We start from the raw sequence: 21,644 nt of genomic DNA on the forward strand, positions 1-21,644 counted from the left end.
TGATTCCTCCAAAATTTCCTTTTGTCCTCCACACATTTCAATTGTAAAATGTAATGCCTGCAGCACTTGATATTCCCAGGTGGTCTCCCATCCAAGTACTAACCAAGCCCAACATTGCTTAGCTTCTGAGATCAGACGAGATCAGGCTTATTCAAGGTGGTGTGGCCGCAGGCGATTGCATTTCTGCTTTCATGACTTTTATGTTTAGTGAGCTGGGGGTGATTCCTCCAAAATTTCCTTTTGTCCTCCACACATTTCAATTGTAAAATGTAATGCCTGCAGCACTTGATATTCCCAGGTGGTCTCCCATCCAAGTACTAACCAAGCCCAACATTGCTTAGCTTCTGAGATCAGACGAGATCAGGCTTATTCAAGGTGGTGTGGCCGCAGGCGATTGCATTTCTGCTTTCATGACTTTTATGTTTAGTGAGCTGGGGGTGATTCCTCCAAAATTTCCTTTGTCCTCCACACATTTCAATTGTAAAATGTAATGCCTGCAGCACTTGATATTCCCAGGTGGTCTCCCATCCAAGTACTAACCAAGCCCAACATTGCTTAGCTTCTGAGATCAGACGAGATCAGGCTTATTCAAGGTGGTGTGGCCGCAGGCGATTGCATTTCTGCTTTCATGACTTTTATGTTTAGTGAGCTGGGGGTGATTCCTCCAAAATTTCCTTTTGTCCTCCACACATTTCAATTGTAAAATGTAATGCCTGCAGCACTTGATATTCCCAGGTGGTCTCCCATCCAAGTACTAACCAAGCCCAACATTGCTTAGCTTCTGAGATCAGACGAGATCAGGCTTATTCAAGGTGGTGTGGCCGCAGGCGATTGCATTTCTGCTTTCATGACTTTTATGTTTAGTGAGCTGGGGGTGATTCCTCCAAAATTTCCTTTTGTCCTCCACACATTTCAATTGTAAAATGTAATGCCTGCAGCACTTGATATTCCCAGGTGGTCTCCCATCCAAGTACTAACCAAGCCCAACATTGCTTAGCTGCTGAGATCAGACGTGATCAGGCTTATTCAAGGTGGTGTGGCCGCAGGCGATTGCATTTCTGCTTTCATGACTTTTATGTTTTAGTGAGCTGGGGGTGATTCCTCCAAAATTTCCTTTTGTCCTCCACACATTTCAATTGTAAAATGTAATGCCTGCAGCACTTGATATTCCCAGGTGGTCTCCCATCCAAGTACTAACCAAGCCCAACATTGCTTAGCTGCTGAGATCAGACGAGATCAGGCTTATTCAAGGTGGTGTGGCCGCAGGCGATTGCATTTCTGCTTTCATGACTTTTATGTTTAGTGAGCTGGGGGTGATTCCTCCAAAATTTCCTTTTGTCCTCCACACATTTCAATTGTAAAATGTAATGCCTGCAGCACTTGATATTCCCAGGTGGTCTCCCATCCAAGTACTAACCAAGCCCAACATTGCTTAGCTGCTGAGATCAGACGAGATCAGGCTTATTCAAGGTGGTGTGGCCGCAGGCGATTGCCATTTCTGCTTTCATGACTTTTATGTTTAGTGAGCTGGGGGTGATTCCTCCAAAATTTCCTTTTGTCCTCCACACATTTCAATTGTAAAATGTAATGCCTGCAGCACTTGATATTCCCAGGTGGTCTCCCATCCAAGTACTAACCAAGCCCAACATTGCTTAGCTGCTGAGATCAGACGAGATCAGGCTTATTCAAGGTGGTGTGGCCGCAGGCGATTGCATTTCTGCTTTCATGACTTTTATGTTTAGTGAGCTGGGGGTGATTCCTCCAAAATTTCCTTTTGTCCTCCACACATTTCAATTGTAAAATGTAATGCCTGCAGCACTTGATATTCCCAGGTGGTCTCCCATCCAAGTACTAACCAAGCCCAACATTGCTTAGCTGCTGAGATCAGACGAGATCAGGCTTATTCAAGGTGGTGTGGCCGCAGGCGATTGCATTTCTGCTTTCATGACTTTTATGTTTAGTGAGCTGGGGGTGATTCCTCCAAAATTTCCTTTTGTCCTCCACACATTTCAATTGTAAAATGTAATGCCTGCAGCACTTGATATTCCCAGGTGGTCTCCCATCCAAGTACTAACCAAGCCCAACATTGCTTAGCTGCTGAGATCAGACGAGATCAGGCTTATTCAAGGTGGTGTGGCCGCAGGCGATTGCATTTCTGCTTTCATGACTTTTATGTTAGTGAGCTGGGGGTGATTCCTCCAAAATTTCCTTTTGTCCTCCACACATTTCAATTGTAAATGTAATGCCTGCAGCACTTGATATTCCCAGGTGGTCTCCCATCCAAGTACTAACCAAGCCCAACATTGCTTAGCTGCTGAGATCAGACGAGATCAGGCTTATTCAAGGTGGTGTGGCCGCAGGCGATTGCATTTCTGCTTTCATGACTTTTATGTTTAGTGAGCTGGGGGTGATTCCTCCAAAATTTCCTTTTGTCCTCCACACATTTCAATTGTAAAATGTAATGCCTGCAGCACTTGATATTCCCAGGTGGTCTCCCATCCAAGTACTAACCAAGCCCAACATTGCTTAGCTTCTGAGATCAGACGAGATCAGGCTTATTCAAGGTGGTGTGGCCGCAGGCGATTGCATTTCTGCTTTCATGACTTTTATGTTTAGTGAGCTGGGGGTGATTCCTCCAAAATTTCCTTTTGTCCTCCACACATTTCAATTGTAAAATGTAATGCCTGCAGCACTTGATATTCCCAGGTGGTCTCCCATCCAAGTACTAACCAAGCCCAACATTGCTTAGCTGCTGAGATCAGACGAGATCAGGCTTATTCAAGGTGGTGTGGCCGCAGGCGATTGCATTTCTGCTTTCATGACTTTTATGTTTAGTGAGCTGGGGGTGATTCCTCCAAAATTTCCTTTTGTCCTCCACACATTTCAATTGTAAAATGTAATGCCTGCAGCACTTGATATTCCCAGGTGGTCTCCCATCCAAGTACTAACCAAGCCAACATTGCTTAGCTTCTGAGATCAGACGAGATCAGGCTTATTCAAGTGGTGTGGCCGCAGGCGATTGCATTTCTGCTTTCATGACTTTTATGTTTAGTGAGCTGGGGGTGATTCCTCCAAAATTTCCTTTTGTCCTCCACACATTTCAATTGTAAATGTAATGCCTGCAGCACTTGATATTCCCAGGTGGTCTCCCATCCAAGTACTAACCAAGCCCAACATTGCTTAGCTGCTGAGATCAGACGAGATCAGGCTTATTCAAGGTGGTGTGGCCGCAGGCGATTGCATTTCTGCTTTCATGACTTTTATGTTTAGTGAGCTGGGGGTGATTCCTCCAAAATTTCCTTTTGTCCTCCACACATTTCAATTGTAAAATGTAATGCCTGCAGCACTTGATATTCCCAGGTGGTCTCCCATCCAAGTACTAACCAAGCCCAACATTGCTTAGCTGCTGAGATCAGACGAGATCAGGCTTATTCAAGGTGGTGTGGCCGCAGGCGATTGCATTTCTGCTTTCATGACTTTTATGTTTAGTGAGCTGGGGGTGATTCCTCCAAAATTTCCTTTGTCCTCCACACATTTCAATTGTAAAATGTAATGCCTGCAGCACTTGATATTCCCAGGTGGTCTCCCATCCAAGTACTAACCAAGCCCAACATTGCTTAGCTGCTGAGATCAGACGAGATCAGGCTTATTCAAGGTGGTGTGGCCGCAGGCGATTGCATTTCTGCTTTCATGACTTTTATGTTTAGTGAGCTGGGGGTGATTCCTCCAAAATTTCCTTTTGTCCTCCACACATTTCAATTGTAAAATGTAATGCCTGCAGCACTTGATATTCCCAGGTGGTCTCCCATCCAAGTACTAACCAAGCCCAACATTGCTTAGCTGCTGAGATCAGACGAGATCAGGCTTATTCAAGGTGGTGTGGCCGCAGGCGATTGCATTTCTGCTTTCATGACTTTTATGTTTAGTGAGCTGGGGGTGATTCCTCCAAAATTTCCTTTTGTCCTCCACACATTTCAATTGTAAAATGTAATGCCTGCAGCACTTGATATTCCCAGGTGGTCTCCCATCCAAGTACTAACCAAGCCCAACATTGCTTAGCTGCTGAGATCAGACGAGATCAGGCTTATTCAAGGTGGTGTGGCCGCAGGCGATTGCATTTCTGCTTTCATGACTTTTATGTTAGTGAGCTGGGGGTGATTCCTCCAAAATTTCCTTTTGTCCTCCACACATTTCAATTGTAAAATGTAATGCCTGCAGCACTTGATATTCCCAGGTGGTCTCCCATCCAAGTACTAACCAAGCCCAACATTGCTTAGCTGCTGAGATCAGACGAGATCAGGCTTATTCAAGGTGGTGTGGCCGCAGGCGATTGCATTTCTGCTTTCATGACTTTTATGTTTAGTGAGCTGGGGGTGATTCCTCCAAAATTTCCTTTTGTCCTCCACACATTTCAATTGTAAAATGTAATGCCTGCAGCACTTGATATTCCCAGGTGGTCTCCCATCCAAGTACTAACCAAGCCCAACATTGCTTAGCTTCTGAGATCAGACGAGATCAGGCTTATTCAAGGTGGTGTGGCCGCAGGCGATTGCATTTCTGCTTTCATGACTTTTATGTTTAGTGAGCTGGGGGTGATTCTCCAAAATTTCCTTTTGTCCTCCACACATTTCAATTGTAAATGTAATGCTGCAGCACTTGATATTCCCAGGTGGTCTCCCATCCAAGTACTAACCAAGCCCAACATTGCTTAGCTGCTGAGATCAGACGAGATCAGGCTTATTCAAGGTGGTGTGGCCGCAGGCGATTGCATTTCTGCTTTCATGACTTTTATGTTTAGTGAGCTGGGGGTGATTCCTCCAAAATTTCCTTTTGTCCTCCACACATTTCAATTGTAAAATGTAATGCCTGCAGCACTTGATATTCCCAGGTGGTCTCCCATCCAAGTACTAACCAAGCCCAACATTGCTTAGCTGCTGAGATCAGACGAGATCAGGCTTATTCAAGGTGGTGTGGCCGCAGGCGATTGCATTTCTGCTTTCATGACTTTTATGTTTAGTGAGCTGGGGGTGATTCCTCCAAAATTTCCTTTTGTCCTCCACACATTTCAATTGTAAAATGTAATGCCTGCAGCACTGATATTCCCAGGTGGTCTCCCATCCAAGTACTAACCAAGCCCAACATTGCTTAGCTTCTGAGATCAGACGAGATCAGGCTTATTCAAGGTGGTGTGGCCGCAGGCGATTGCATTTCTGCTTTCATGACTTTTATGTTTAGTGAGCTGGGGGTGATTCCTCCAAAATTTCCTTTTGTCCTCCACACATTTCAATTGTAAAATGTAATGCCTGCAGCACTTGATATTCCCAGGTGGTCTCCCATCCAAGTACTAACCAAGCCCAACATTGCTTAGCTTCTGAGATCAGACGAGATCAGGCTTATTCAAGGTGGTGTGGCCGCAGGCGATTGCATTTCTGCTTTCATGACTTTTATGTTTAGTGAGCTGGGGGTGATTCCTCCAAAATTTCCTTTTGTCCTCCACACATTTCAATTGTAAAATGTAATGCCTGCAGCACTTGATATTCCCAGGTGGTCTCCCATCCAAGTACTAACCAAGCCCAACATTGCTTAGCTTCTGAGATCAGACGAGATCAGGCTTATTCAAGGTGGTGTGGCCGCAGGCGATTGCATTTCTGCTTTCATGACTTTTATGTTTAGTGAGCTGGGGGTGATTCCTCCAAAATTTCCTTTTGTCCTCCACACATTTCAATTGTAAAATGTAATGCCTGCAGCACTTGATATTCCCAGGTGGTCTCCCATCCAAGTACTAACCAAGCCCAACATTGCTTAGCTTCTGAGATCAGACGAGATCAGGCTTATTCAAGGTGGTGTGGCCGCAGGCGATTGCATTTCTGCTTTCATGACTTTTATGTTTAGTGAGCTGGGGGTGATTCCTCCAAAATTTCCTTTTGTCCTCCACACATTTCAATTGTAAAATGTAATGCCTGCAGCACTTGATATTCCCAGGTGGTCTCCCATCCAAGTACTAACCAAGCCCAACATTGCTTAGCTTCTGAGATCAGACGAGATCAGGCTTATTCAAGGTGGTGTGGCCGCAGGCGATTGCATTTCTGCTTTCATGACTTTTATGTTTAGTGAGCTGGGGGTGATTCCTCCAAAATTTCCTTTTGTCCTCCACACATTTCAATTGTAAAATGTAATGCCTGCAGCACTTGATATTCCCAGGTGGTCTCCCATCCAAGTACTAACCAAGCCCAACATTGCTTAGCTTCTGAGATCAGACGAGATCAGGCTTATTCAAGGTGGTGTGGCCGCAGGCGATTGCATTTCTGCTTTCATGACTTTTATGTTTAGTGAGCTGGGGGTGATTCCTCCAAAATTTCCTTTTGTCCTCCACACATTTCAATTGTAAAATGTAATGCCTGCAGCACTTGATATTCCCAGGTGGTCTCCCATCCAAGTACTAACCAAGCCCAACATTGCTTAGCTTCTGAGATCAGACGAGATCAGGCTTATTCAAGGTGGTGTGGCCGCAGGCGATTGCATTTCTGCTTTCATGACTTTTATGTTTAGTGAGCTGGGGGTGATTCCTCCAAAATTTCCTTTTGTCCTCCACACATTTCAATTGTAAAATGTAATGCCTGCAGCACTTGATATTCCCAGGTGGTCTCCCATCCAAGTACTAACCAAGCCCAACATTGCTTAGCTTCTGAGATCAGACGAGATCAGGCTTATTCAAGGTGGTGTGGCCGCAGGCGATTGCATTTCTGCTTTCATGACTTTTATGTTTAGTGAGCTGGGGGTGATTCCTCCAAAATTTCCTTTTGTCCTCCACACATTTCAATTGTAAAATGTAATAATGCCTGCAGCACTTGATATTCCCAGGTGGTCTCCCATCCAAGTACTAACCAAGCCCAACATTGCTTAGCTTCTGAGATCAGACGAGATCAGGCTTATTCAAGGTGGTGTGGCCGCAGGCGATTGCATTTCTGCTTTCATGACTTTTATGTTTAGTGAGCTGGGGGTGATTCCTCCAAAATTTCCTTTTGTCCTCCACACATTTCAATTGTAAAATGTAATGCCTGCAGCACTTGATATTCCCAGGTGGTCTCCCATCCAAGTACTAACCAAGCCCAACATTGCTTAGCTTCTGAGATCAGACGAGATCAGGCTTATTCAAGGTGGTGTGGCCGCAGGCGATTGCATTTCTGCTTTCATGACTTTTATGTTTAGTGAGCTGGGGGTGATTCCTCCAAAATTTCCTTTTGTCCTCCACACATTTCAATTGTAAAATGTAATGCCTGCAGCACTTGATATTCCCAGGTGGTCTCCCATCCAAGTACTAACCAAGCCCAACATTGCTTAGCTTCTGAGATCAGACGAGATCAGGCTTATTCAAGGTGGTGTGGCCGCAGGCGATTGCATTTCTGCTTTCATGACTTTTATGTTTAGTGAGCTGGGGGTGATTCCTCCAAAATTTCCTTTTGTCCTCCACACATTTCAATTGTAAAATGTAATGCCTGCAGCACTTGATATTCCCAGGTGGTCTCCCATCCAAGTACTAACCAAGCCCAACATTGCTTAGCTTCTGAGATCAGACGAGATCAGGCTTATTCAAGGTGGTGTGGCCGCAGGCGATTGCATTTCTGCTTTCATGACTTTTATGTTTAGTGAGCTGGGGGTGATTCCTCCAAAATTTCCTTTTGTCCTCCACACATTTCAATTGTAAAATGTAATGCCTGCAGCACTTGATATTCCCAGGTGGTCTCCCATCCAAGTACTAACCAAGCCCAACATTGCTTAGCTTCTGAGATCAGACGAGATCAGGCTTATTCAAGGTGGTGTGGCCGCAGGCGATTGCATTTCTGCTTTCATGACTTTTATGTTTAGTGAGCTGGGGGTGATTCCTCCAAAATTTCCTTTTGTCCTCCACACATTTCAATTGTAATGTAATAATGTAATGCCTGCAGCACTTGATATTCCCAGGTGGTCTCCCATCCAAGTACTAACCAAGCCCAACATTGCTTAGCTTCTGAGATCAGACGAGATCAGGCTTATTCAAGGTGGTGTGGCCGCAGGCGATTGCATTTCTGCTTTCATGACTTTTATGTTTAGTGAGCTGGGGGTGATTCCTCCAAAATTTCCTTTTGTCCTCCACACATTTCAATTGTAAAATGTAATGCCTGCAGCACTTGATATTCTTCCCAGGTGGTCTCCCATCCAAGTACTAACCAAGCCCAACATTGCTTAGCTTCTGAGATCAGACGAGATCAGGCTTATTCAAGGTGGTGTGGCCGCAGGCGATTGCATTTCTGCTTTCATGACTTTTATGTTTAGTGAGCTGGGGGTGATTCCTCCAAAATTTCCTTTTGTCCTCCACACATTTCAATTGTAAAATGTAATGCCTGCAGCACTTGATATTCCCAGGTGGTCTCCCATCCAAGTACTAACCAAGCCCAACATTGCTTAGCTTCTGAGATCAGACGAGATCAGGCTTATTCAAGGTGGTGTGGCCGCAGGCGATTGCATTTCTGCTTTCATGACTTTTATGTTTAGTGAGCTGGGGGTGATTCCTCCAAAATTTCCTTTTGTCCTCCACACATTTCAATTGTAAAATGTAATGCCTGCAGCACTTGATATTCCCAGGTGGTCTCCCATCCAAGTACTAACCAAGCCCAACATTGCTTAGCTTCTGAGATCAGACGAGATCAGGCTTATTCAAGGTGGTGTGGCCGCAGGCGATTGCATTTCTGCTTTCATGACTTTTATGTTTAGTGAGCTGGGGGTGATTCCTCCAAAATTTCCTTTTGTCCTCCACACATTTCAATTGTAAAATGTAATGCCTGCAGCACTTGATATTCCCAGGTGGTCTCCCATCCAAGTACTAACCAAGCCCAACATTGCTTAGCTTCTGAGATCAGACGAGATCAGGCTTATTCAAGGTGGTGTGGCCGCAGGCGATTGCATTTCTGCTTTCATGACTTTTATGTTTAGTGAGCTGGGGGTGATTCCTCCAAAATTTCCTTTTGTCCTCCACACATTTCAATTGTAAAATGTAATGCCTGCAGCACTTGATATTCCCAGGTGGTCTCCCATCCAAGTACTAACCAAGCCCAACATTGCTTAGCTTCTGAGATCAGACGAGATCAGGCTTATTCAAGGTGGTGTGGCCGCAGGCGATTGCATTTCTGCTTTCATGACTTTTATGTTTAGTGAGCTGGGGGTGATTCCTCCAAAATTTCCTTTTGTCCTCCACACATTTCAATTGTAAAATGTAATGCCTGCAGCACTTGATATTCCCAGGTGGTCTCCCATCCAAGTACTAACCAAGCCCAACATTGCTTAGCTTCTGAGATCAGACGAGATCAGGCTTATTCAAGGTGGTGTGGCCGCAGGCGATTGCATTTCTGCTTTCATGACTTTTATGTTTAGTGAGCTGGGGGTGATTCCTCCAAAATTTCCTTTTGTCCTCCACACATTTCAATTGTAAAATGTAATGCCTGCAGCACTTGATATTCCCAGGTGGTCTCCCATCCAAGTACTAACCAAGCCCAACATTGCTTAGCTTCTGAGATCAGACGAGATCAGGCTTATTCAAGGTGGTGTGGCCGCAGGCGATTGCATTTCTGCTTTCATGACTTTTATGTTTAGTGAGCTGGGGGTGATTCCTCCAAAATTTCCTTTTGTCCTCCACACATTTCAATTGTAAAATGTAATGCCTGCAGCACTTGATATTCCCAGGTGGTCTCCCATCCAAGTACTAACCAAGCCCAACATTGCTTAGCTTCTGAGATCAGACGAGATCAGGCTTATTCAAGGTGGTGTGGCCGCAGGCGATTGCATTTCTGCTTTCATGACTTTTATGTTTAGTGAGCTGGGGGTGATTCCTCCAAAATTTCCTTTTGTCCTCCACACATTTCAATTGTAAAATGTAATGCCTGCAGCACTTGATATTCCCAGGTGGTCTCCCATCCAAGTACTAACCAAGCCCAACATTGCTTAGCTTCTGAGATCAGACGAGATCAGGCTTATTCAAGGTGGTGTGGCCGCAGGCGATTGCATTTCTGCTTTCATGACTTTTATGTTTAGTGAGCTGGGGGTGATTCCTCCAAAATTTCCTTTTGTCCTCCACACATTTCAATTGTAAAATGTAATGCCTGCAGCACTTGATATTCCCAGGTGGTCTCCCATCCAAGTACTAACCAAGCCCAACATTGCTTAGCTTCTGAGATCAGACGAGATCAGGCTTATTCAAGGTGGTGTGGCCGCAGGCGATTGCATTTCTGCTTTCATGACTTTTATGTTTAGTGAGCTGGGGGTGATTCCTCCAAAATTTCCTTTTGTCCTCCACACATTTCAATTGTAAAATGTAATGCCTGCAGCACTTGATATTCCCAGGTGGTCTCCCATCCAAGTACTAACCAAGCCCAACATTGCTTAGCTTCTGAGATCAGACGAGATCAGGCTTATTCAAGGTGGTGTGGCCGCAGGCGATTGCATTTCTGCTTTCATGACTTTTATGTTTAGTGAGCTGGGGGTGATTCCTCCAAAATTTCCTTTTGTCCTCCACACATTTCAATTGTAAAATGTAATGCCTGCAGCACTTGATATTCCCAGGTGGTCTCCCATCCAAGTACTAACCAAGCCCAACATTGCTTAGCTTCTGAGATCAGACGAGATCAGGCTTATTCAAGGTGGTGTGGCCGCAGGCGATTGCATTTCTGCTTTCATGACTTTTATGTTTAGTGAGCTGGGGGTGATTCCTCCAAAATTTCCTTTTGTCCTCCACACATTTCAATTGTAAAATGTAATGCCTGCAGCACTTGATATTCCCAGGTGGTCTCCCATCCAAGTACTAACCAAGCCCAACATTGCTTAGCTTCTGAGATCAGACGAGATCAGGCTTATTCAAGGTGGTGTGGCCGCAGGCGATTGCATTTCTGCTTTCATGACTTTTATGTTTAGTGAGCTGGGGGTGATTCCTCCAAAATTTCCTTTTGTCCTCCACACATTTCAATTGTAAAATGTAATGCCTGCAGCACTTGATATTCCCAGGTGGTCTCCCATCCAAGTACTAACCAAGCCCAACATTGCTTAGCTTCTGAGATCAGACGAGATCAGGCTTATTCAAGGTGGTGTGGCCGCAGGCGATTGCATTTCTGCTTTCATGACTTTTATGTTTAGTGAGCTGGGGGTGATTCCTCCAAAATTTCCTTTTGTCCTCCACACATTTCAATTGTAAAATGTAATGCCTGCAGCACTTGATATTCCCAGGTGGTCTCCCATCCAAGTACTAACCAAGCCCAACATTGCTTAGCTTCTGAGATCAGACGAGATCAGGCTTATTCAAGGTGGTGTGGCCGCAGGCGATTGCATTTCTGCTTTCATGACTTTTATGTTTAGTGAGCTGGGGGTGATTCCTCCAAAATTTCCTTTTGTCCTCCACACATTTCAATTGTAAAATGTAATGCCTGCAGCACTTGATATTCCCAGGTGGTCTCCCATCCAAGTACTAACCAAGCCCAACATTGCTTAGCTTCTGAGATCAGACGAGATCAGGCTTATTCAAGGTGGTGTGGCCGCAGGCGATTGCATTTCTGCTTTCATGACTTTTATGTTTAGTGAGCTGGGGGTGATTCCTCCAAAATTTCCTTTTGTCCTCCACACATTTCAATTGTAAAATGTAATGCCTGCAGCACTTGATATTCCCAGGTGGTCTCCCATCCAAGTACTAACCAAGCCCAACATTGCTTAGCTTCTGAGATCAGACGAGATCAGGCTTATTCAAGGTGGTGTGGCCGCAGGCGATTGCATTTCTGCTTTCATGACTTTTATGTTTAGTGAGCTGGGGGTGATTCCTCCAAAATTTCCTTTTGTCCTCCACACATTTCAATTGTAAAATGTAATGCCTGCAGCACTTGATATTCCCAGGTGGTCTCCCATCCAAGTACTAACCAAGCCCAACATTGCTTAGCTTCTGAGATCAGACGAGATCAGGCTTATTCAAGGTGGTGTGGCCGCAGGCGATTGCATTTCTGCTTTCATGACTTTTATGTTTAGTGAGCTGGGGGTGATTCCTCCAAAATTTCCTTTTGTCCTCCACACATTTCAATTGTAAAATGTAATGCCTGCAGCACTTGATATTCCCAGGTGGTCTCCCATCCAAGTACTAACCAAGCCCAACATTGCTTAGCTTCTGAGATCAGACGAGATCAGGCTTATTCAAGGTGGTGTGGCCGCAGGCGATTGCATTTCTGCTTTCATGACTTTTATGTTTAGTGAGCTGGGGGTGATTCCTCCAAAATTTCCTTTTGTCCTCCACACATTTCAATTGTAAAATGTAATGCCTGCAGCACTTGATATTCCCAGGTGGTCTCCCATCCAAGTACTAACCAAGCCCAACATTGCTTAGCTTCTGAGATCAGACGAGATCAGGCTTATTCAAGGTGGTGTGGCCGCAGGCGATTGCATTTCTGCTTTCATGACTTTTATGTTTAGTGAGCTGGGGGTGATTCCTCCAAAATTTCCTTTTGTCCTCCACACATTTCAATTGTAAAATGTAATGCCTGCAGCACTTGATATTCCCAGGTGGTCTCCCATCCAAGTACTAACCAAGCCCAACATTGCTTAGCTTCTGAGATCAGACGAGATCAGGCTTATTCAAGGTGGTGTGGCCGCAGGCGATTGCATTTCTGCTTTCATGACTTTTATGTTTAGTGAGCTGGGGGTGATTCCTCCAAAATTTCCTTTTGTCCTCCACACATTTCAATTGTAAAATGTAATGCCTGCAGCACTTGATATTCCCAGGTGGTCTCCCATCCAAGTACTAACCAAGCCCAACATTGCTTAGCTTCTGAGATCAGACGAGATCAGGCTTATTCAAGGTGGTGTGGCCGCAGGCGATTGCATTTCTGCTTTCATGACTTTTATGTTTAGTGAGCTGGGGGTGATTCCTCCAAAATTTCCTTTTGTCCTCCACACATTTCAATTGTAAAATGTAATGCCTGCAGCACTTGATATTCCCAGGTGGTCTCCCATCCAAGTACTAACCAAGCCCAACATTGCTTAGCTTCTGAGATCAGACGAGATCAGGCTTATTCAAGGTGGTGTGGCCGCAGGCGATTGCATTTCTGCTTTCATGACTTTTATGTTTAGTGAGCTGGGGGTGATTCCTCCAAAATTTCCTTTTGTCCTCCACACATTTCAATTGTAAAATGTAATGCCTGCAGCACTTGATATTCCCAGGTGGTCTCCCATCCAAGTACTAACCAAGCCCAACATTGCTTAGCTTCTGAGATCAGACGAGATCAGGCTTATTCAAGGTGGTGTGGCCGCAGGCGATTGCATTTCTGCTTTCATGACTTTTATGTTTAGTGAGCTGGGGGTGATTCCTCCAAAATTTCCTTTTGTCCTCCACACATTTCAATTGTAAAATGTAATGCCTGCAGCACTTGATATTCCCAGGTGGTCTCCCATCCAAGTACTAACCAAGCCCAACATTGCTTAGCTTCTGAGATCAGACGAGATCAGGCTTATTCAAGGTGGTGTGGCCGCAGGCGATTGCATTTCTGCTTTCATGACTTTTATGTTTAGTGAGCTGGGGGTGATTCCTCCAAAATTTCCTTTTGTCCTCCACACATTTCAATTGTAAAATGTAATGCCTGCAGCACTTGATATTCCCAGGTGGTCTCCCATCCAAGTACTAACCAAGCCCAACATTGCTTAGCTTCTGAGATCAGACGAGATCAGGCTTATTCAAGGTGGTGTGGCCGCAGGCGATTGCATTTCTGCTTTCATGACTTTTATGTTTAGTGAGCTGGGGGTGATTCCTCCAAAATTTCCTTTTGTCCTCCACACATTTCAATTGTAAAATGTAATGCCTGCAGCACTTGATATTCCCAGGTGGTCTCCCATCCAAGTACTAACCAAGCCCAACATTGCTTAGCTTCTGAGATCAGACGAGATCAGGCTTATTCAAGGTGGTGTGGCCGCAGGCGATTGCATTTCTGCTTTCATGACTTTTATGTTTAGTGAGCTGGGGGTGATTCCTCCAAAATTTCCTTTTGTCCTCCACACATTTCAATTGTAAAATGTAATGCCTGCAGCACTTGATATTCCCAGGTGGTCTCCCATCCAAGTACTAACCAAGCCCAACATTGCTTAGCTTCTGAGATCAGACGAGATCAGGCTTATTCAAGGTGGTGTGGCCGCAGGCGATTGCATTTCTGCTTTCATGACTTTTATGTTTAGTGAGCTGGGGGTGATTCCTCCAAAATTTCCTTTTGTCCTCCACACATTTCAATTGTAAAATGTAATGCCTGCAGCACTTGATATTCCCAGGTGGTCTCCCATCCAAGTACTAACCAAGCCCAACATTGCTTAGCTTCTGAGATCAGACGAGATCAGGCTTATTCAAGGTGGTGTGGCCGCAGGCGATTGCATTTCTGCTTTCATGACTTTTATGTTTAGTGAGCTGGGGGTGATTCCTCCAAAATTTCCTTTTGTCCTCCACACATTTCAATTGTAAAATGTAATGCCTGCAGCACTTGATATTCCCAGGTGGTCTCCCATCCAAGTACTAACCAAGCCCAACATTGCTTAGCTTCTGAGATCAGACGAGATCAGGCTTATTCAAGGTGGTGTGGCCGCAGGCGATTGCATTTCTGCTTTCATGACTTTTATGTTTAGTGAGCTGGGGGTGATTCCTCCAAAATTTCCTTTTGTCCTCCACACATTTCAATTGTAAAATGTAATGCCTGCAGCACTTGATATTCCCAGGTGGTCTCCCATCCAAGTACTAACCAAGCCCAACATTGCTTAGCTTCTGAGATCAGACGAGATCAGGCTTATTCAAGGTGGTGTGGCCGCAGGCGATTGCATTTCTGCTTTCATGACTTTTATGTTTAGTGAGCTGGGGGTGATTCCTCCAAAATTTCCTTTTGTCCTCCACACATTTCAATTGTAAAATGTAATGCCTGCAGCACTTGATATTCCCAGGTGGTCTCCCATCCAAGTACTAACCAAGCCCAACATTGCTTAGCTTCTGAGATCAGACGAGATCAGGCTTATTCAAGGTGGTGTGGCCGCAGGCGATTGCATTTCTGCTTTCATGACTTTTATGTTTAGTGAGCTGGGGGTGATTCCTCCAAAATTTCCTTTTGTCCTCCACACATTTCAATTGTAAAATGTAATGCCTGCAGCACTTGATATTCCCAGGTGGTCTCCCATCCAAGTACTAACCAAGCCCAACATTGCTTAGCTTCTGAGATCAGACGAGATCAGGCTTATTCAAGGTGGTGTGGCCGCAGGCGATTGCATTTCTGCTTTCATGACTTTTATGTTTAGTGAGCTGGGGGTGATTCCTCCAAAATTTCCTTTTGTCCTCCACACATTTCAATTGTAAAATGTAATGCCTGCAGCACTTGATATTCCCAGGTGGTCTCCCATCCAAGTACTAACCAAGCCCAACATTGCTTAGCTTCTGAGATCAGACGAGATCAGGCTTATTCAAGGTGGTGTGGCCGCAGGCGATTGCATTTCTGCTTTCATGACTTTTATGTTTAGTGAGCTGGGGGTGATTCCTCCAAAATTTCCTTTTGTCCTCCACACATTTCAATTGTAAAATGTAATGCCTGCAGCACTTGATATTCCCAGGTGGTCTCCCATCCAAGTACTAACCAAGCCCAACATTGCTTAGCTTCTGAGATCAGACGAGATCAGGCTTATTCAAGGTGGTGTGGCCGCAGGCGATTGCATTTCTGCTTTCATGACTTTTATGTTTAGTGAGCTGGGGGTGATTCCTCCAAAATTTCCTTTTGTCCTCCACACATTTCAATTGTAAAATGTAATGCCTGCAGCACTTGATATTCCCAGGTGGTCTCCCATCCAAGTACTAACCAAGCCCAACATTGCTTAGCTTCTGAGATCAGACGAGATCAGGCTTATTCAAGGTGGTGTGGCCGCAGGCGATTGCATTTCTGCTTTCATGACTTTTATGTTTAGTGAGCTGGGGGTGATTCCTCCAAAATTTCCTTTTGTCCTCCACACATTTCAATTGTAAAATGTAATGCCTGCAGCACTTGATATTCCCAGGTGGTCTCCCATCCAAGTACTAACCAAGCCCAACATTGCTTAGCTTCTGAGATCAGACGAGATCAGGCTTATTCAAGGTGGTGTGGCCGCAGGCGATTGCATTTCTGCTTTCATGACTTTTATGTTTAGTGAGCTGGGGGTGATTCCTCCAAAATTTCCTTTTGTCCTCCACACATTTCAATTGTAAAATGTAATGCCTGCAGCACTTGATATTCCCAGGTGGTCTCCCATCCAAGTACTAACCAAGCCCAACATTGCTTAGCTTCTGAGATCAGACGAGATCAGGCTTATTCAAGGTGGTGTGGCCGCAGGCGATTGCATTTCTGCTTTCATGACTTTTATGTTTAGTGAGCTGGGGGTGATTCCTCCAAAATTTCCTTTTGTCCTCCACACATTTCAATTGTAAAATGTAATGCCTGCAGCACTTGATATTCCCAGGTGGTCTCCCATCCAAGTACTAACCAAGCCCAACATTGCTTAGCTTCTGAGATCAGACGAGATCAGGCTTATTCAAGGTGGTGTGGCCGCAGGCGATTGCATTTCTGCTTTCATGACTTTTATGTTTAGTGAGCTGGGGGTGATTCCTCCAAAATTTCCTTTTGTCCTCCACACATTTCAATTGTAAAATGTAATGCCTGCAGCACTTGATATTCCCAGGTGGTCTCCCATCCAAGTACTAACCAAGCCCAACATTGCTTAGCTTCTGAGATCAGACGAGATCAGGCTTATTCAAGGTGGTGTGGCCGCAGGCGATTGCATTTCTGCTTTCATGACTTTTATGTTTAGTGAGCTGGGGGTGATTCCTCCAAAATTTCCTTTTGTCCTCCACACATTTCAATTGTAAAATGTAATGCCTGCAGCACTTGATATTCCCAGGTGGTCTCCCATCCAAGTACTAACCAAGCCCAACATTGCTTAGCTTCTGAGATCAGACGAGATCAGGCTTATTCAAGGTGGTGTGGCCGCAGGCGATTGCATTTCTGCTTTCATGACTTTTATGTTTAGTGAGCTGGGGGTGATTCCTCCAAAATTTCCTTTTGTCCTCCACACATTTCAATTGTAAAATGTAATGCCTGCAGCACTTGATATTCCCAGGTGGTCTCCCATCCAAGTACTAACCAAGCCCAACATTGCTTAGCTTCTGAGATCAGACGACCCATCCAAGTACTAACCAAGCCCAACATTGCTTAGCTTCTGAGATCAGACGAGATCAGGCTTATTCAAGGTGGTGTGGCCGCAGGCGATTGCATTTCTGCTTTCATGACTTTTATGTTTAGTGAGCTGGGGGTGATTCCTCCAAAATTTCCTTTTGTCCTCCACACATTTCAATTGTAAAATGTAATGCCTGCAGCACTTGATATTCCCAGGTGGTCTCCCATCCAAGTACTAAACCAAGCCCAACATTGCTTAGCTTCTGAGATCAGACGAGATCAGGCTTATTCAAGGTGGTGTGGCCGCAGGCGATTGCATTTCTGCTTTCATGACTTTTATGTTTAGTGAGCTGGGGGTGATTCCTCCAAAATTTCCTTTTGTCCTCCACACATTTCAATTGTAAAATGTAATGCCTGCAGCACTTGATATTCCCAGGTGGTCTCCCATCCAAGTACTAACCAAGCCCAACATTGCTTAGCTTCTGAGATCAGACGAGATCAGGCTTATTCAAGGTGGTGTGGCCGCAGGCGATTGCATTTCTGCTTTCATGACTTTTATGTTTAGTGAGCTGGGGGTGATTCCTCCAAAATTTCCTTTTGTCCTCCACACATTCAATTGTAAAATGTAATGCCTGCAGCACTTGATATTCCCAGGTGGTCTCCCATCCAAGTACTACCAAGCCCAACATTGCTTAGCTTCTGAGATCAGACGAGATCAGGCTTATTCAAGGTGGTGTGCCGCAGGCGATTGCATTTCTGCTTTCATGACTTTTATGTTTAGTGAGCTGGGGGTGATTCCTCCAAAATTTCCTTTTGTCCTCCACACATTTCAATTGTAAAATGTAATGCCTGCAGCACTTGATATTCCCAGGTGGTCTCCCATCCAAGTACTAACCAAGCCCAACATTGCTTAGCTTCTGAGATCAGACGAGATCAGGCTTATTCAAGGTGGTGTGGCCGCAGGCGATTGCATTTCTGCTTTCATGACTTTTATGTTTAGTGAGCTGGGGGTGATTCCTCCAAAATTTCCTTTTGTCCTCCACACATTTCAATTGTAAAATGTAATGCCTGCAGCACTTGATATTCCCAGGTGGTCTCCCATCCAAGTACTAACCAAGCCAACATTGCTTAGCTTCTGAGATCAGACGAGATCAGGCTTATTCAAGGTGGTGTGGCCGCAGGCGATTGCATTTCTGCTTTCATGACTTTTATGTTTAGTGAGCTGGGGGTGATTCCTCCAAAATTTCCTTTTGTCCTCCACACATTTCAATTGTAAAATGTAATTACAAAATGATGCTGCAGCACTTGATATTCCAGGTGGTCTCCCATCCAAGTACTAACCAAGCCCAACATTGCTTAGCTTCTGAGATCAGACGAGATCAGGCTTATTCAAGGTGGTGTGGCCGCAGGCGATTGCATTTCTGCTTTCATGACTTTTATGTTTAGTGAGCTGGGGGTGATTCCTCCAAAATTTCCTTTTGTCCTCCACACATTTCAATTGTAAAATGTAATGCCTGCAGCACTTGATATTCCCAGGTGGTCTCCCATCCAAGTACTAACCAAGCCCAACATTGCTTAGCTTCTGAGATCAGACGAGATCAGGCTTATTCAAGGTGGTGTGGCCGCAGGCGATTGCATTTCTGCTTTCATGACTTTTATGTTTAGTGAGCTGGGGGTGATTCCTCCAAAATTTCCTTTTGTCCTCCACACATTTCAATTGTAAAATGTAATGCCTGCAGCACTTGATATTCCCAGGTGGTCTCCCATCCAAGTACTAACCAAGCCCAACATTGCTTAGCTTCTGAGATCAGACGAGATCAGGCTTATTCAAGGTGGTGTGGCCGCAGGCGATTGCATTTCTGCTTTCATGACTTTTATGTTTAGTGAGCTGGGGTGATTCCTCCAAAATTTCCTTTTGTCCTCCACACATTTCAATTGTAAAATGTAATGCCTGCAGCACTTGATATTCCCAGGTGGTCTCCCATCCAAGTACTAACCAAGCCCAACATTGCTTAGCTTCTGAGATCAGACGAGATCAGGCTTATTCAAGGTGGTGTGGCCGCAGGCGATTGCATTTCTGCTTTCATGACTTTTATGTTTAGTGAGCTGGGGGTGATTCCTCAAAATTTCCTTTTGTCCTCCACACATTTCAATTGTAAAATGTAATGCCTGCAGCACTTGATATTCCCAGGTGGTCTCCCATCCAAGTACTAACCAAGCCCAACATTGCTTAGCTTCTGAGATCAGACGAGATCAGGCTTATTCAAGGTGGTGTGGCCGCAGGCGATTGCATTTCTGCTTTCATGACTTTTTATGTTTAGTGAGCTGGGGGTGATTCCTCCAAAATTTCCTTTTGTCCTCCACACATTTCAATTGTAAAATGTAATGCCTGCAGCACTTGATATTCCCAGGTGGTCTCCCATCCAAGTACTAACCAAGCCCAACATTGCTTAGCTTCTGAGATCAGACGAGATCAGGCTTATTCAAGGTGGTGTGCCGCAGGCGATTGCATTTCTGCTTTCATGACTTTTATGTTTAGTGAGCTGGGGGTGATTTCCTCCAAAATTTCCTTTTGTCCTCCACACATTTCAATTGTAAAATGTAATGCCTGCAGCACTTGATATTCCCAGGTGGTCCAGGCTTATTCAAGGTGGTGTGGCCGCAGGCGATTGCATTTCTGCTTTCATGACTTTTATGTTTAGTGAGCTGGGGGTGATTCCTCCAAAATTTCCTTTTGTCCTCCACACATTTCAATTGTAAAATGTAATGCCTGCAGCACTTGATATTCCCAGGTGGTCTCCCATCCAAGTACTAACCAAGCCCAACATTGCTTAGCTTCTGAGATCAGACGAGATCAGGCTTATTCAAGGTGGTGTGGCCGCAGGCGATTGCATTTCTGCTTTCATGACTTTTATGTTTAGTGAGCTGGGGGTGATTCCTCCAAAATTTCCTTTTGTCCTCCACACATTTCAATTGTAAAATGTAATTACAATGATGCAGCACTTGATATTCCCAGGTGGTCTCCCATCCAAGTACTAACCAAGCCCAACATTGCTTAGCTTCTGAGATCAGACGAGATCAGGCTTATTCAAGGTGGTGTGGCCGCAGGCGATTGCATTTCTGCTTTCATGACTTTTATGTTTAGTGAGCTGGGGGTGATTCCTCCAAAATTTCCTTTTGTCCTCCACACATTTCAATTGTAAAATGTAATGCCTGCAGCACTTGATATTCCCAGGTGGTCTCCCATCCAAGTACTAACCAAGCCCAACATTGCTTAGCTTCTGAGATCAGACGAGATCAGGCTTATTCAAGGTGGTGTGGCCGCAGGCGATTGCATTTCTGCTTTCATGACTTTTATGTTTAGTGAGCTGGGGGTGATTCCTCCAAAATTTCCTTTTGTCCTCCACACATTTCAATTGTAAAATGTAATGCCTGCAGCACTTGATATTCCCAGGTGGTCTCCCATCCAAGTACTAACCAAGCCCAACATTGCTTAGCTTCTGAGATCAGACGAGATCAGGCTTATTCAAGGTGGTGTGGCCGCAGGCGATTGCATTTCTGCTTTCATGACTTTTATGTTTAGTGAGCTGGGGGTGATTCCTCCAAAATTTCCTTTTGTCCTCCACACATTTCAATTGTAAAATGTAATGCCTGCAGCACTTGATATTCCCAGGTGGTCTCCCATCCAGTACTAACCAAGCCCAACATTGCTTAGCTTCTGAGATCAGACGAGATCAGGCTTATTCAAGGTGGTGTGGCCGCAGGCGATTGCATTTCTGCTTTCATGACTTTTATGTTTAGTGAGCTGGGGGTGATTCCTCCAAAATTTCCTTTTGTCCTCCACACATTTCAATTGTAAAATGTAATGCCTGCAGCACTTGATATTCCCAGGTGGTCTCCCATCCAAGTACTAACCAAGCCCAACATTGCTTAGCTTCTGAGATCAGACGAGATCAGGCTTATTCAAGGTGGTGTGGCCGCAGGCGATTGCATTTCTGCTTTCATGACTTTTATGTTTAGTGAGCTGGGGGTGATTCCTCCAAAATTTCCTTTTGTCCTCCACACATTTCAATTGTAAAATGTAATGCCTGCAGCACTTGATATTCCCAGGTGGTCTCCCATCCAAGTACTAACCAAGCCCAACATTGCTTAGCTTCTGAGATCAGACGAGATCAGGCTTATTCAAGGTGGTGTGGCCGCAGGCGATTGCATTTCTGCTTTCATGACTTTTATGTTTAGTGAGCTGGGGGTGATTCCTCCAAATTTCCTTTTGTCCTCCACACATTTCAATTGTAAAATGTATGCCTGCAGCACTTGATATTCCCAGGTGGTCTCCCATCCAAGTACTAACCAAGCCCAACATTGCTTAGCTTCTGAGATCAGACGAGATCAGGCTTATTCAAGGTGGTGTGGGCCGCAGCGATT

General features: G+C 44.8%; 88 non-coding genes and 10 pseudogenes across 88 annotated transcripts; all 98 read right to left on the minus strand.

The window, feature by feature from the left end:
* Positions 1-54: 54 nt before the first annotated feature.
* LOC131732303 (5S ribosomal RNA) lies at positions 55-173 on the minus strand. The gene has a single exon (XR_009325409.1). It is a non-coding gene; the product is annotated as a 5S ribosomal RNA (ribosomal RNA).
* A 100-nt stretch (positions 174-273) lies between these two features.
* LOC131732305 (5S ribosomal RNA) lies at positions 274-392 on the minus strand. Its single transcript, XR_009325411.1, has one exon. It is a non-coding gene; the product is annotated as a 5S ribosomal RNA (ribosomal RNA).
* Positions 393-491: 99 nt separating this feature from the next.
* Positions 492-610, minus strand: LOC131732306 (5S ribosomal RNA). Its single transcript, XR_009325412.1, has one exon. It is a non-coding gene; the product is annotated as a 5S ribosomal RNA (ribosomal RNA).
* Positions 611-710: 100 nt separating this feature from the next.
* LOC131732307 (5S ribosomal RNA) lies at positions 711-829 on the minus strand. Its single transcript, XR_009325413.1, has one exon. It is a non-coding gene; the product is annotated as a 5S ribosomal RNA (ribosomal RNA).
* Positions 830-929: 100 nt separating this feature from the next.
* Positions 930-1,048, minus strand: LOC131732403 (5S ribosomal RNA). The gene has a single exon (XR_009325508.1). It is a non-coding gene; the product is annotated as a 5S ribosomal RNA (ribosomal RNA).
* A 101-nt stretch (positions 1,049-1,149) lies between these two features.
* Positions 1,150-1,268, minus strand: LOC131732385 (5S ribosomal RNA). The gene has a single exon (XR_009325489.1). It is a non-coding gene; the product is annotated as a 5S ribosomal RNA (ribosomal RNA).
* A 100-nt stretch (positions 1,269-1,368) lies between these two features.
* LOC131732387 (5S ribosomal RNA) lies at positions 1,369-1,487 on the minus strand. The gene has a single exon (XR_009325491.1). It is a non-coding gene; the product is annotated as a 5S ribosomal RNA (ribosomal RNA).
* A 101-nt stretch (positions 1,488-1,588) lies between these two features.
* LOC131732389 (5S ribosomal RNA) lies at positions 1,589-1,707 on the minus strand. The gene has a single exon (XR_009325492.1). It is a non-coding gene; the product is annotated as a 5S ribosomal RNA (ribosomal RNA).
* A 100-nt stretch (positions 1,708-1,807) lies between these two features.
* Positions 1,808-1,926, minus strand: LOC131732390 (5S ribosomal RNA). Its single transcript, XR_009325493.1, has one exon. It is a non-coding gene; the product is annotated as a 5S ribosomal RNA (ribosomal RNA).
* A 100-nt stretch (positions 1,927-2,026) lies between these two features.
* LOC131732391 (5S ribosomal RNA) lies at positions 2,027-2,145 on the minus strand. Its single transcript, XR_009325494.1, has one exon. It is a non-coding gene; the product is annotated as a 5S ribosomal RNA (ribosomal RNA).
* A 98-nt stretch (positions 2,146-2,243) lies between these two features.
* On the minus strand, positions 2,244-2,362 carry LOC131732392 (5S ribosomal RNA). The gene has a single exon (XR_009325495.1). It is a non-coding gene; the product is annotated as a 5S ribosomal RNA (ribosomal RNA).
* A 100-nt stretch (positions 2,363-2,462) lies between these two features.
* LOC131732308 (5S ribosomal RNA) lies at positions 2,463-2,581 on the minus strand. The gene has a single exon (XR_009325414.1). It is a non-coding gene; the product is annotated as a 5S ribosomal RNA (ribosomal RNA).
* A 100-nt stretch (positions 2,582-2,681) lies between these two features.
* Positions 2,682-2,800, minus strand: LOC131732393 (5S ribosomal RNA). The gene has a single exon (XR_009325496.1). It is a non-coding gene; the product is annotated as a 5S ribosomal RNA (ribosomal RNA).
* Positions 2,801-2,900: 100 nt separating this feature from the next.
* LOC131732428 (5S ribosomal RNA) lies at positions 2,901-3,017 on the minus strand (annotated as a pseudogene).
* A 99-nt stretch (positions 3,018-3,116) lies between these two features.
* On the minus strand, positions 3,117-3,235 carry LOC131732394 (5S ribosomal RNA). The gene has a single exon (XR_009325498.1). It is a non-coding gene; the product is annotated as a 5S ribosomal RNA (ribosomal RNA).
* A 100-nt stretch (positions 3,236-3,335) lies between these two features.
* Positions 3,336-3,454, minus strand: LOC131732395 (5S ribosomal RNA). The gene has a single exon (XR_009325499.1). It is a non-coding gene; the product is annotated as a 5S ribosomal RNA (ribosomal RNA).
* A 99-nt stretch (positions 3,455-3,553) lies between these two features.
* On the minus strand, positions 3,554-3,672 carry LOC131732396 (5S ribosomal RNA). The gene has a single exon (XR_009325500.1). It is a non-coding gene; the product is annotated as a 5S ribosomal RNA (ribosomal RNA).
* Positions 3,673-3,772: 100 nt separating this feature from the next.
* On the minus strand, positions 3,773-3,891 carry LOC131732397 (5S ribosomal RNA). The gene has a single exon (XR_009325501.1). It is a non-coding gene; the product is annotated as a 5S ribosomal RNA (ribosomal RNA).
* A 100-nt stretch (positions 3,892-3,991) lies between these two features.
* On the minus strand, positions 3,992-4,110 carry LOC131732399 (5S ribosomal RNA). Its single transcript, XR_009325504.1, has one exon. It is a non-coding gene; the product is annotated as a 5S ribosomal RNA (ribosomal RNA).
* A 99-nt stretch (positions 4,111-4,209) lies between these two features.
* LOC131732400 (5S ribosomal RNA) lies at positions 4,210-4,328 on the minus strand. The gene has a single exon (XR_009325505.1). It is a non-coding gene; the product is annotated as a 5S ribosomal RNA (ribosomal RNA).
* Positions 4,329-4,428: 100 nt separating this feature from the next.
* LOC131732309 (5S ribosomal RNA) lies at positions 4,429-4,547 on the minus strand. The gene has a single exon (XR_009325415.1). It is a non-coding gene; the product is annotated as a 5S ribosomal RNA (ribosomal RNA).
* Positions 4,548-4,644: 97 nt separating this feature from the next.
* Positions 4,645-4,763, minus strand: LOC131732418 (5S ribosomal RNA; annotated as a pseudogene).
* Positions 4,764-4,863: 100 nt separating this feature from the next.
* On the minus strand, positions 4,864-4,982 carry LOC131732401 (5S ribosomal RNA). The gene has a single exon (XR_009325506.1). It is a non-coding gene; the product is annotated as a 5S ribosomal RNA (ribosomal RNA).
* A 100-nt stretch (positions 4,983-5,082) lies between these two features.
* Positions 5,083-5,200, minus strand: LOC131732407 (5S ribosomal RNA). Its single transcript, XR_009325511.1, has one exon. It is a non-coding gene; the product is annotated as a 5S ribosomal RNA (ribosomal RNA).
* A 100-nt stretch (positions 5,201-5,300) lies between these two features.
* Positions 5,301-5,419, minus strand: LOC131732311 (5S ribosomal RNA). Its single transcript, XR_009325417.1, has one exon. It is a non-coding gene; the product is annotated as a 5S ribosomal RNA (ribosomal RNA).
* A 100-nt stretch (positions 5,420-5,519) lies between these two features.
* Positions 5,520-5,638, minus strand: LOC131732312 (5S ribosomal RNA). The gene has a single exon (XR_009325418.1). It is a non-coding gene; the product is annotated as a 5S ribosomal RNA (ribosomal RNA).
* Positions 5,639-5,738: 100 nt separating this feature from the next.
* On the minus strand, positions 5,739-5,857 carry LOC131732313 (5S ribosomal RNA). Its single transcript, XR_009325419.1, has one exon. It is a non-coding gene; the product is annotated as a 5S ribosomal RNA (ribosomal RNA).
* A 100-nt stretch (positions 5,858-5,957) lies between these two features.
* LOC131732314 (5S ribosomal RNA) lies at positions 5,958-6,076 on the minus strand. The gene has a single exon (XR_009325420.1). It is a non-coding gene; the product is annotated as a 5S ribosomal RNA (ribosomal RNA).
* A 100-nt stretch (positions 6,077-6,176) lies between these two features.
* LOC131732315 (5S ribosomal RNA) lies at positions 6,177-6,295 on the minus strand. The gene has a single exon (XR_009325421.1). It is a non-coding gene; the product is annotated as a 5S ribosomal RNA (ribosomal RNA).
* Positions 6,296-6,395: 100 nt separating this feature from the next.
* On the minus strand, positions 6,396-6,514 carry LOC131732317 (5S ribosomal RNA). Its single transcript, XR_009325423.1, has one exon. It is a non-coding gene; the product is annotated as a 5S ribosomal RNA (ribosomal RNA).
* Positions 6,515-6,614: 100 nt separating this feature from the next.
* On the minus strand, positions 6,615-6,733 carry LOC131732318 (5S ribosomal RNA). Its single transcript, XR_009325424.1, has one exon. It is a non-coding gene; the product is annotated as a 5S ribosomal RNA (ribosomal RNA).
* A 103-nt stretch (positions 6,734-6,836) lies between these two features.
* Positions 6,837-6,955, minus strand: LOC131732319 (5S ribosomal RNA). The gene has a single exon (XR_009325425.1). It is a non-coding gene; the product is annotated as a 5S ribosomal RNA (ribosomal RNA).
* A 100-nt stretch (positions 6,956-7,055) lies between these two features.
* Positions 7,056-7,174, minus strand: LOC131732320 (5S ribosomal RNA). The gene has a single exon (XR_009325426.1). It is a non-coding gene; the product is annotated as a 5S ribosomal RNA (ribosomal RNA).
* A 100-nt stretch (positions 7,175-7,274) lies between these two features.
* LOC131732321 (5S ribosomal RNA) lies at positions 7,275-7,393 on the minus strand. Its single transcript, XR_009325427.1, has one exon. It is a non-coding gene; the product is annotated as a 5S ribosomal RNA (ribosomal RNA).
* Positions 7,394-7,493: 100 nt separating this feature from the next.
* Positions 7,494-7,612, minus strand: LOC131732322 (5S ribosomal RNA). Its single transcript, XR_009325428.1, has one exon. It is a non-coding gene; the product is annotated as a 5S ribosomal RNA (ribosomal RNA).
* A 100-nt stretch (positions 7,613-7,712) lies between these two features.
* LOC131732323 (5S ribosomal RNA) lies at positions 7,713-7,831 on the minus strand. Its single transcript, XR_009325429.1, has one exon. It is a non-coding gene; the product is annotated as a 5S ribosomal RNA (ribosomal RNA).
* Positions 7,832-7,937: 106 nt separating this feature from the next.
* On the minus strand, positions 7,938-8,056 carry LOC131732324 (5S ribosomal RNA). The gene has a single exon (XR_009325430.1). It is a non-coding gene; the product is annotated as a 5S ribosomal RNA (ribosomal RNA).
* A 100-nt stretch (positions 8,057-8,156) lies between these two features.
* Positions 8,157-8,278, minus strand: LOC131732414 (5S ribosomal RNA; annotated as a pseudogene).
* A 100-nt stretch (positions 8,279-8,378) lies between these two features.
* Positions 8,379-8,497, minus strand: LOC131732325 (5S ribosomal RNA). The gene has a single exon (XR_009325431.1). It is a non-coding gene; the product is annotated as a 5S ribosomal RNA (ribosomal RNA).
* Positions 8,498-8,597: 100 nt separating this feature from the next.
* On the minus strand, positions 8,598-8,716 carry LOC131732326 (5S ribosomal RNA). The gene has a single exon (XR_009325432.1). It is a non-coding gene; the product is annotated as a 5S ribosomal RNA (ribosomal RNA).
* A 100-nt stretch (positions 8,717-8,816) lies between these two features.
* LOC131732328 (5S ribosomal RNA) lies at positions 8,817-8,935 on the minus strand. Its single transcript, XR_009325434.1, has one exon. It is a non-coding gene; the product is annotated as a 5S ribosomal RNA (ribosomal RNA).
* A 100-nt stretch (positions 8,936-9,035) lies between these two features.
* Positions 9,036-9,154, minus strand: LOC131732329 (5S ribosomal RNA). Its single transcript, XR_009325435.1, has one exon. It is a non-coding gene; the product is annotated as a 5S ribosomal RNA (ribosomal RNA).
* A 100-nt stretch (positions 9,155-9,254) lies between these two features.
* LOC131732330 (5S ribosomal RNA) lies at positions 9,255-9,373 on the minus strand. Its single transcript, XR_009325436.1, has one exon. It is a non-coding gene; the product is annotated as a 5S ribosomal RNA (ribosomal RNA).
* A 100-nt stretch (positions 9,374-9,473) lies between these two features.
* LOC131732331 (5S ribosomal RNA) lies at positions 9,474-9,592 on the minus strand. The gene has a single exon (XR_009325437.1). It is a non-coding gene; the product is annotated as a 5S ribosomal RNA (ribosomal RNA).
* Positions 9,593-9,692: 100 nt separating this feature from the next.
* On the minus strand, positions 9,693-9,811 carry LOC131732332 (5S ribosomal RNA). The gene has a single exon (XR_009325438.1). It is a non-coding gene; the product is annotated as a 5S ribosomal RNA (ribosomal RNA).
* Positions 9,812-9,911: 100 nt separating this feature from the next.
* On the minus strand, positions 9,912-10,030 carry LOC131732333 (5S ribosomal RNA). Its single transcript, XR_009325439.1, has one exon. It is a non-coding gene; the product is annotated as a 5S ribosomal RNA (ribosomal RNA).
* Positions 10,031-10,130: 100 nt separating this feature from the next.
* LOC131732335 (5S ribosomal RNA) lies at positions 10,131-10,249 on the minus strand. The gene has a single exon (XR_009325440.1). It is a non-coding gene; the product is annotated as a 5S ribosomal RNA (ribosomal RNA).
* A 100-nt stretch (positions 10,250-10,349) lies between these two features.
* On the minus strand, positions 10,350-10,468 carry LOC131732336 (5S ribosomal RNA). Its single transcript, XR_009325441.1, has one exon. It is a non-coding gene; the product is annotated as a 5S ribosomal RNA (ribosomal RNA).
* A 100-nt stretch (positions 10,469-10,568) lies between these two features.
* LOC131732337 (5S ribosomal RNA) lies at positions 10,569-10,687 on the minus strand. Its single transcript, XR_009325442.1, has one exon. It is a non-coding gene; the product is annotated as a 5S ribosomal RNA (ribosomal RNA).
* A 100-nt stretch (positions 10,688-10,787) lies between these two features.
* LOC131732338 (5S ribosomal RNA) lies at positions 10,788-10,906 on the minus strand. The gene has a single exon (XR_009325443.1). It is a non-coding gene; the product is annotated as a 5S ribosomal RNA (ribosomal RNA).
* A 100-nt stretch (positions 10,907-11,006) lies between these two features.
* LOC131732340 (5S ribosomal RNA) lies at positions 11,007-11,125 on the minus strand. Its single transcript, XR_009325445.1, has one exon. It is a non-coding gene; the product is annotated as a 5S ribosomal RNA (ribosomal RNA).
* Positions 11,126-11,225: 100 nt separating this feature from the next.
* LOC131732341 (5S ribosomal RNA) lies at positions 11,226-11,344 on the minus strand. The gene has a single exon (XR_009325446.1). It is a non-coding gene; the product is annotated as a 5S ribosomal RNA (ribosomal RNA).
* Positions 11,345-11,444: 100 nt separating this feature from the next.
* LOC131732342 (5S ribosomal RNA) lies at positions 11,445-11,563 on the minus strand. Its single transcript, XR_009325447.1, has one exon. It is a non-coding gene; the product is annotated as a 5S ribosomal RNA (ribosomal RNA).
* A 100-nt stretch (positions 11,564-11,663) lies between these two features.
* Positions 11,664-11,782, minus strand: LOC131732343 (5S ribosomal RNA). Its single transcript, XR_009325448.1, has one exon. It is a non-coding gene; the product is annotated as a 5S ribosomal RNA (ribosomal RNA).
* Positions 11,783-11,882: 100 nt separating this feature from the next.
* On the minus strand, positions 11,883-12,001 carry LOC131732344 (5S ribosomal RNA). The gene has a single exon (XR_009325449.1). It is a non-coding gene; the product is annotated as a 5S ribosomal RNA (ribosomal RNA).
* Positions 12,002-12,101: 100 nt separating this feature from the next.
* On the minus strand, positions 12,102-12,220 carry LOC131732345 (5S ribosomal RNA). Its single transcript, XR_009325450.1, has one exon. It is a non-coding gene; the product is annotated as a 5S ribosomal RNA (ribosomal RNA).
* A 100-nt stretch (positions 12,221-12,320) lies between these two features.
* LOC131732346 (5S ribosomal RNA) lies at positions 12,321-12,439 on the minus strand. Its single transcript, XR_009325451.1, has one exon. It is a non-coding gene; the product is annotated as a 5S ribosomal RNA (ribosomal RNA).
* Positions 12,440-12,539: 100 nt separating this feature from the next.
* On the minus strand, positions 12,540-12,658 carry LOC131732347 (5S ribosomal RNA). Its single transcript, XR_009325452.1, has one exon. It is a non-coding gene; the product is annotated as a 5S ribosomal RNA (ribosomal RNA).
* A 100-nt stretch (positions 12,659-12,758) lies between these two features.
* Positions 12,759-12,877, minus strand: LOC131732348 (5S ribosomal RNA). The gene has a single exon (XR_009325453.1). It is a non-coding gene; the product is annotated as a 5S ribosomal RNA (ribosomal RNA).
* A 100-nt stretch (positions 12,878-12,977) lies between these two features.
* On the minus strand, positions 12,978-13,096 carry LOC131732349 (5S ribosomal RNA). The gene has a single exon (XR_009325454.1). It is a non-coding gene; the product is annotated as a 5S ribosomal RNA (ribosomal RNA).
* Positions 13,097-13,196: 100 nt separating this feature from the next.
* LOC131732352 (5S ribosomal RNA) lies at positions 13,197-13,315 on the minus strand. Its single transcript, XR_009325456.1, has one exon. It is a non-coding gene; the product is annotated as a 5S ribosomal RNA (ribosomal RNA).
* A 100-nt stretch (positions 13,316-13,415) lies between these two features.
* LOC131732353 (5S ribosomal RNA) lies at positions 13,416-13,534 on the minus strand. The gene has a single exon (XR_009325457.1). It is a non-coding gene; the product is annotated as a 5S ribosomal RNA (ribosomal RNA).
* Positions 13,535-13,634: 100 nt separating this feature from the next.
* On the minus strand, positions 13,635-13,753 carry LOC131732354 (5S ribosomal RNA). The gene has a single exon (XR_009325458.1). It is a non-coding gene; the product is annotated as a 5S ribosomal RNA (ribosomal RNA).
* A 100-nt stretch (positions 13,754-13,853) lies between these two features.
* On the minus strand, positions 13,854-13,972 carry LOC131732355 (5S ribosomal RNA). Its single transcript, XR_009325459.1, has one exon. It is a non-coding gene; the product is annotated as a 5S ribosomal RNA (ribosomal RNA).
* Positions 13,973-14,072: 100 nt separating this feature from the next.
* On the minus strand, positions 14,073-14,191 carry LOC131732356 (5S ribosomal RNA). Its single transcript, XR_009325461.1, has one exon. It is a non-coding gene; the product is annotated as a 5S ribosomal RNA (ribosomal RNA).
* A 100-nt stretch (positions 14,192-14,291) lies between these two features.
* On the minus strand, positions 14,292-14,410 carry LOC131732357 (5S ribosomal RNA). Its single transcript, XR_009325462.1, has one exon. It is a non-coding gene; the product is annotated as a 5S ribosomal RNA (ribosomal RNA).
* Positions 14,411-14,510: 100 nt separating this feature from the next.
* LOC131732358 (5S ribosomal RNA) lies at positions 14,511-14,629 on the minus strand. The gene has a single exon (XR_009325463.1). It is a non-coding gene; the product is annotated as a 5S ribosomal RNA (ribosomal RNA).
* A 100-nt stretch (positions 14,630-14,729) lies between these two features.
* LOC131732359 (5S ribosomal RNA) lies at positions 14,730-14,848 on the minus strand. The gene has a single exon (XR_009325464.1). It is a non-coding gene; the product is annotated as a 5S ribosomal RNA (ribosomal RNA).
* Positions 14,849-14,948: 100 nt separating this feature from the next.
* Positions 14,949-15,067, minus strand: LOC131732360 (5S ribosomal RNA). Its single transcript, XR_009325465.1, has one exon. It is a non-coding gene; the product is annotated as a 5S ribosomal RNA (ribosomal RNA).
* A 100-nt stretch (positions 15,068-15,167) lies between these two features.
* LOC131732362 (5S ribosomal RNA) lies at positions 15,168-15,286 on the minus strand. Its single transcript, XR_009325466.1, has one exon. It is a non-coding gene; the product is annotated as a 5S ribosomal RNA (ribosomal RNA).
* A 100-nt stretch (positions 15,287-15,386) lies between these two features.
* LOC131732364 (5S ribosomal RNA) lies at positions 15,387-15,505 on the minus strand. The gene has a single exon (XR_009325468.1). It is a non-coding gene; the product is annotated as a 5S ribosomal RNA (ribosomal RNA).
* A 100-nt stretch (positions 15,506-15,605) lies between these two features.
* On the minus strand, positions 15,606-15,724 carry LOC131732365 (5S ribosomal RNA). The gene has a single exon (XR_009325469.1). It is a non-coding gene; the product is annotated as a 5S ribosomal RNA (ribosomal RNA).
* A 100-nt stretch (positions 15,725-15,824) lies between these two features.
* Positions 15,825-15,943, minus strand: LOC131732366 (5S ribosomal RNA). Its single transcript, XR_009325470.1, has one exon. It is a non-coding gene; the product is annotated as a 5S ribosomal RNA (ribosomal RNA).
* A 100-nt stretch (positions 15,944-16,043) lies between these two features.
* On the minus strand, positions 16,044-16,162 carry LOC131732367 (5S ribosomal RNA). Its single transcript, XR_009325472.1, has one exon. It is a non-coding gene; the product is annotated as a 5S ribosomal RNA (ribosomal RNA).
* Positions 16,163-16,262: 100 nt separating this feature from the next.
* LOC131732368 (5S ribosomal RNA) lies at positions 16,263-16,381 on the minus strand. Its single transcript, XR_009325473.1, has one exon. It is a non-coding gene; the product is annotated as a 5S ribosomal RNA (ribosomal RNA).
* Positions 16,382-16,481: 100 nt separating this feature from the next.
* On the minus strand, positions 16,482-16,600 carry LOC131732369 (5S ribosomal RNA). Its single transcript, XR_009325474.1, has one exon. It is a non-coding gene; the product is annotated as a 5S ribosomal RNA (ribosomal RNA).
* Positions 16,601-16,700: 100 nt separating this feature from the next.
* Positions 16,701-16,819, minus strand: LOC131732370 (5S ribosomal RNA). The gene has a single exon (XR_009325475.1). It is a non-coding gene; the product is annotated as a 5S ribosomal RNA (ribosomal RNA).
* A 100-nt stretch (positions 16,820-16,919) lies between these two features.
* On the minus strand, positions 16,920-17,038 carry LOC131732371 (5S ribosomal RNA). The gene has a single exon (XR_009325476.1). It is a non-coding gene; the product is annotated as a 5S ribosomal RNA (ribosomal RNA).
* A 100-nt stretch (positions 17,039-17,138) lies between these two features.
* LOC131732423 (5S ribosomal RNA) lies at positions 17,139-17,310 on the minus strand (annotated as a pseudogene).
* Positions 17,311-17,410: 100 nt separating this feature from the next.
* LOC131732409 (5S ribosomal RNA) lies at positions 17,411-17,530 on the minus strand. The gene has a single exon (XR_009325513.1). It is a non-coding gene; the product is annotated as a 5S ribosomal RNA (ribosomal RNA).
* Positions 17,531-17,630: 100 nt separating this feature from the next.
* LOC131732373 (5S ribosomal RNA) lies at positions 17,631-17,749 on the minus strand. The gene has a single exon (XR_009325477.1). It is a non-coding gene; the product is annotated as a 5S ribosomal RNA (ribosomal RNA).
* Positions 17,750-17,848: 99 nt separating this feature from the next.
* LOC131732421 (5S ribosomal RNA) lies at positions 17,849-17,965 on the minus strand (annotated as a pseudogene).
* Positions 17,966-18,065: 100 nt separating this feature from the next.
* Positions 18,066-18,184, minus strand: LOC131732374 (5S ribosomal RNA). Its single transcript, XR_009325478.1, has one exon. It is a non-coding gene; the product is annotated as a 5S ribosomal RNA (ribosomal RNA).
* A 100-nt stretch (positions 18,185-18,284) lies between these two features.
* Positions 18,285-18,402, minus strand: LOC131732419 (5S ribosomal RNA; annotated as a pseudogene).
* A 110-nt stretch (positions 18,403-18,512) lies between these two features.
* Positions 18,513-18,630, minus strand: LOC131732430 (5S ribosomal RNA; annotated as a pseudogene).
* A 100-nt stretch (positions 18,631-18,730) lies between these two features.
* On the minus strand, positions 18,731-18,849 carry LOC131732376 (5S ribosomal RNA). Its single transcript, XR_009325480.1, has one exon. It is a non-coding gene; the product is annotated as a 5S ribosomal RNA (ribosomal RNA).
* Positions 18,850-18,949: 100 nt separating this feature from the next.
* Positions 18,950-19,068, minus strand: LOC131732377 (5S ribosomal RNA). The gene has a single exon (XR_009325481.1). It is a non-coding gene; the product is annotated as a 5S ribosomal RNA (ribosomal RNA).
* A 99-nt stretch (positions 19,069-19,167) lies between these two features.
* Positions 19,168-19,286, minus strand: LOC131732378 (5S ribosomal RNA). The gene has a single exon (XR_009325482.1). It is a non-coding gene; the product is annotated as a 5S ribosomal RNA (ribosomal RNA).
* Positions 19,287-19,385: 99 nt separating this feature from the next.
* On the minus strand, positions 19,386-19,504 carry LOC131732379 (5S ribosomal RNA). Its single transcript, XR_009325483.1, has one exon. It is a non-coding gene; the product is annotated as a 5S ribosomal RNA (ribosomal RNA).
* Positions 19,505-19,605: 101 nt separating this feature from the next.
* Positions 19,606-19,723, minus strand: LOC131732417 (5S ribosomal RNA; annotated as a pseudogene).
* A 263-nt stretch (positions 19,724-19,986) lies between these two features.
* LOC131732380 (5S ribosomal RNA) lies at positions 19,987-20,105 on the minus strand. The gene has a single exon (XR_009325484.1). It is a non-coding gene; the product is annotated as a 5S ribosomal RNA (ribosomal RNA).
* Positions 20,106-20,210: 105 nt separating this feature from the next.
* LOC131732420 (5S ribosomal RNA) lies at positions 20,211-20,329 on the minus strand (annotated as a pseudogene).
* A 100-nt stretch (positions 20,330-20,429) lies between these two features.
* On the minus strand, positions 20,430-20,548 carry LOC131732381 (5S ribosomal RNA). The gene has a single exon (XR_009325485.1). It is a non-coding gene; the product is annotated as a 5S ribosomal RNA (ribosomal RNA).
* Positions 20,549-20,648: 100 nt separating this feature from the next.
* On the minus strand, positions 20,649-20,767 carry LOC131732382 (5S ribosomal RNA). Its single transcript, XR_009325486.1, has one exon. It is a non-coding gene; the product is annotated as a 5S ribosomal RNA (ribosomal RNA).
* A 100-nt stretch (positions 20,768-20,867) lies between these two features.
* LOC131732406 (5S ribosomal RNA) lies at positions 20,868-20,985 on the minus strand. Its single transcript, XR_009325510.1, has one exon. It is a non-coding gene; the product is annotated as a 5S ribosomal RNA (ribosomal RNA).
* Positions 20,986-21,085: 100 nt separating this feature from the next.
* On the minus strand, positions 21,086-21,204 carry LOC131732383 (5S ribosomal RNA). Its single transcript, XR_009325487.1, has one exon. It is a non-coding gene; the product is annotated as a 5S ribosomal RNA (ribosomal RNA).
* Positions 21,205-21,304: 100 nt separating this feature from the next.
* On the minus strand, positions 21,305-21,423 carry LOC131732384 (5S ribosomal RNA). The gene has a single exon (XR_009325488.1). It is a non-coding gene; the product is annotated as a 5S ribosomal RNA (ribosomal RNA).
* A 98-nt stretch (positions 21,424-21,521) lies between these two features.
* LOC131732424 (5S ribosomal RNA) lies at positions 21,522-21,641 on the minus strand (annotated as a pseudogene).
* Between the last annotated feature and the right edge of the window lie 3 nt (positions 21,642-21,644).

The sequence above is a fragment of the Acipenser ruthenus genome, unplaced genomic scaffold (assembly GCF_902713425.1).
Source record: "Acipenser ruthenus unplaced genomic scaffold, fAciRut3.2 maternal haplotype, whole genome shotgun sequence".
NCBI lineage: Eukaryota > Metazoa > Chordata > Actinopteri > Acipenseriformes > Acipenseridae > Acipenser > Acipenser ruthenus.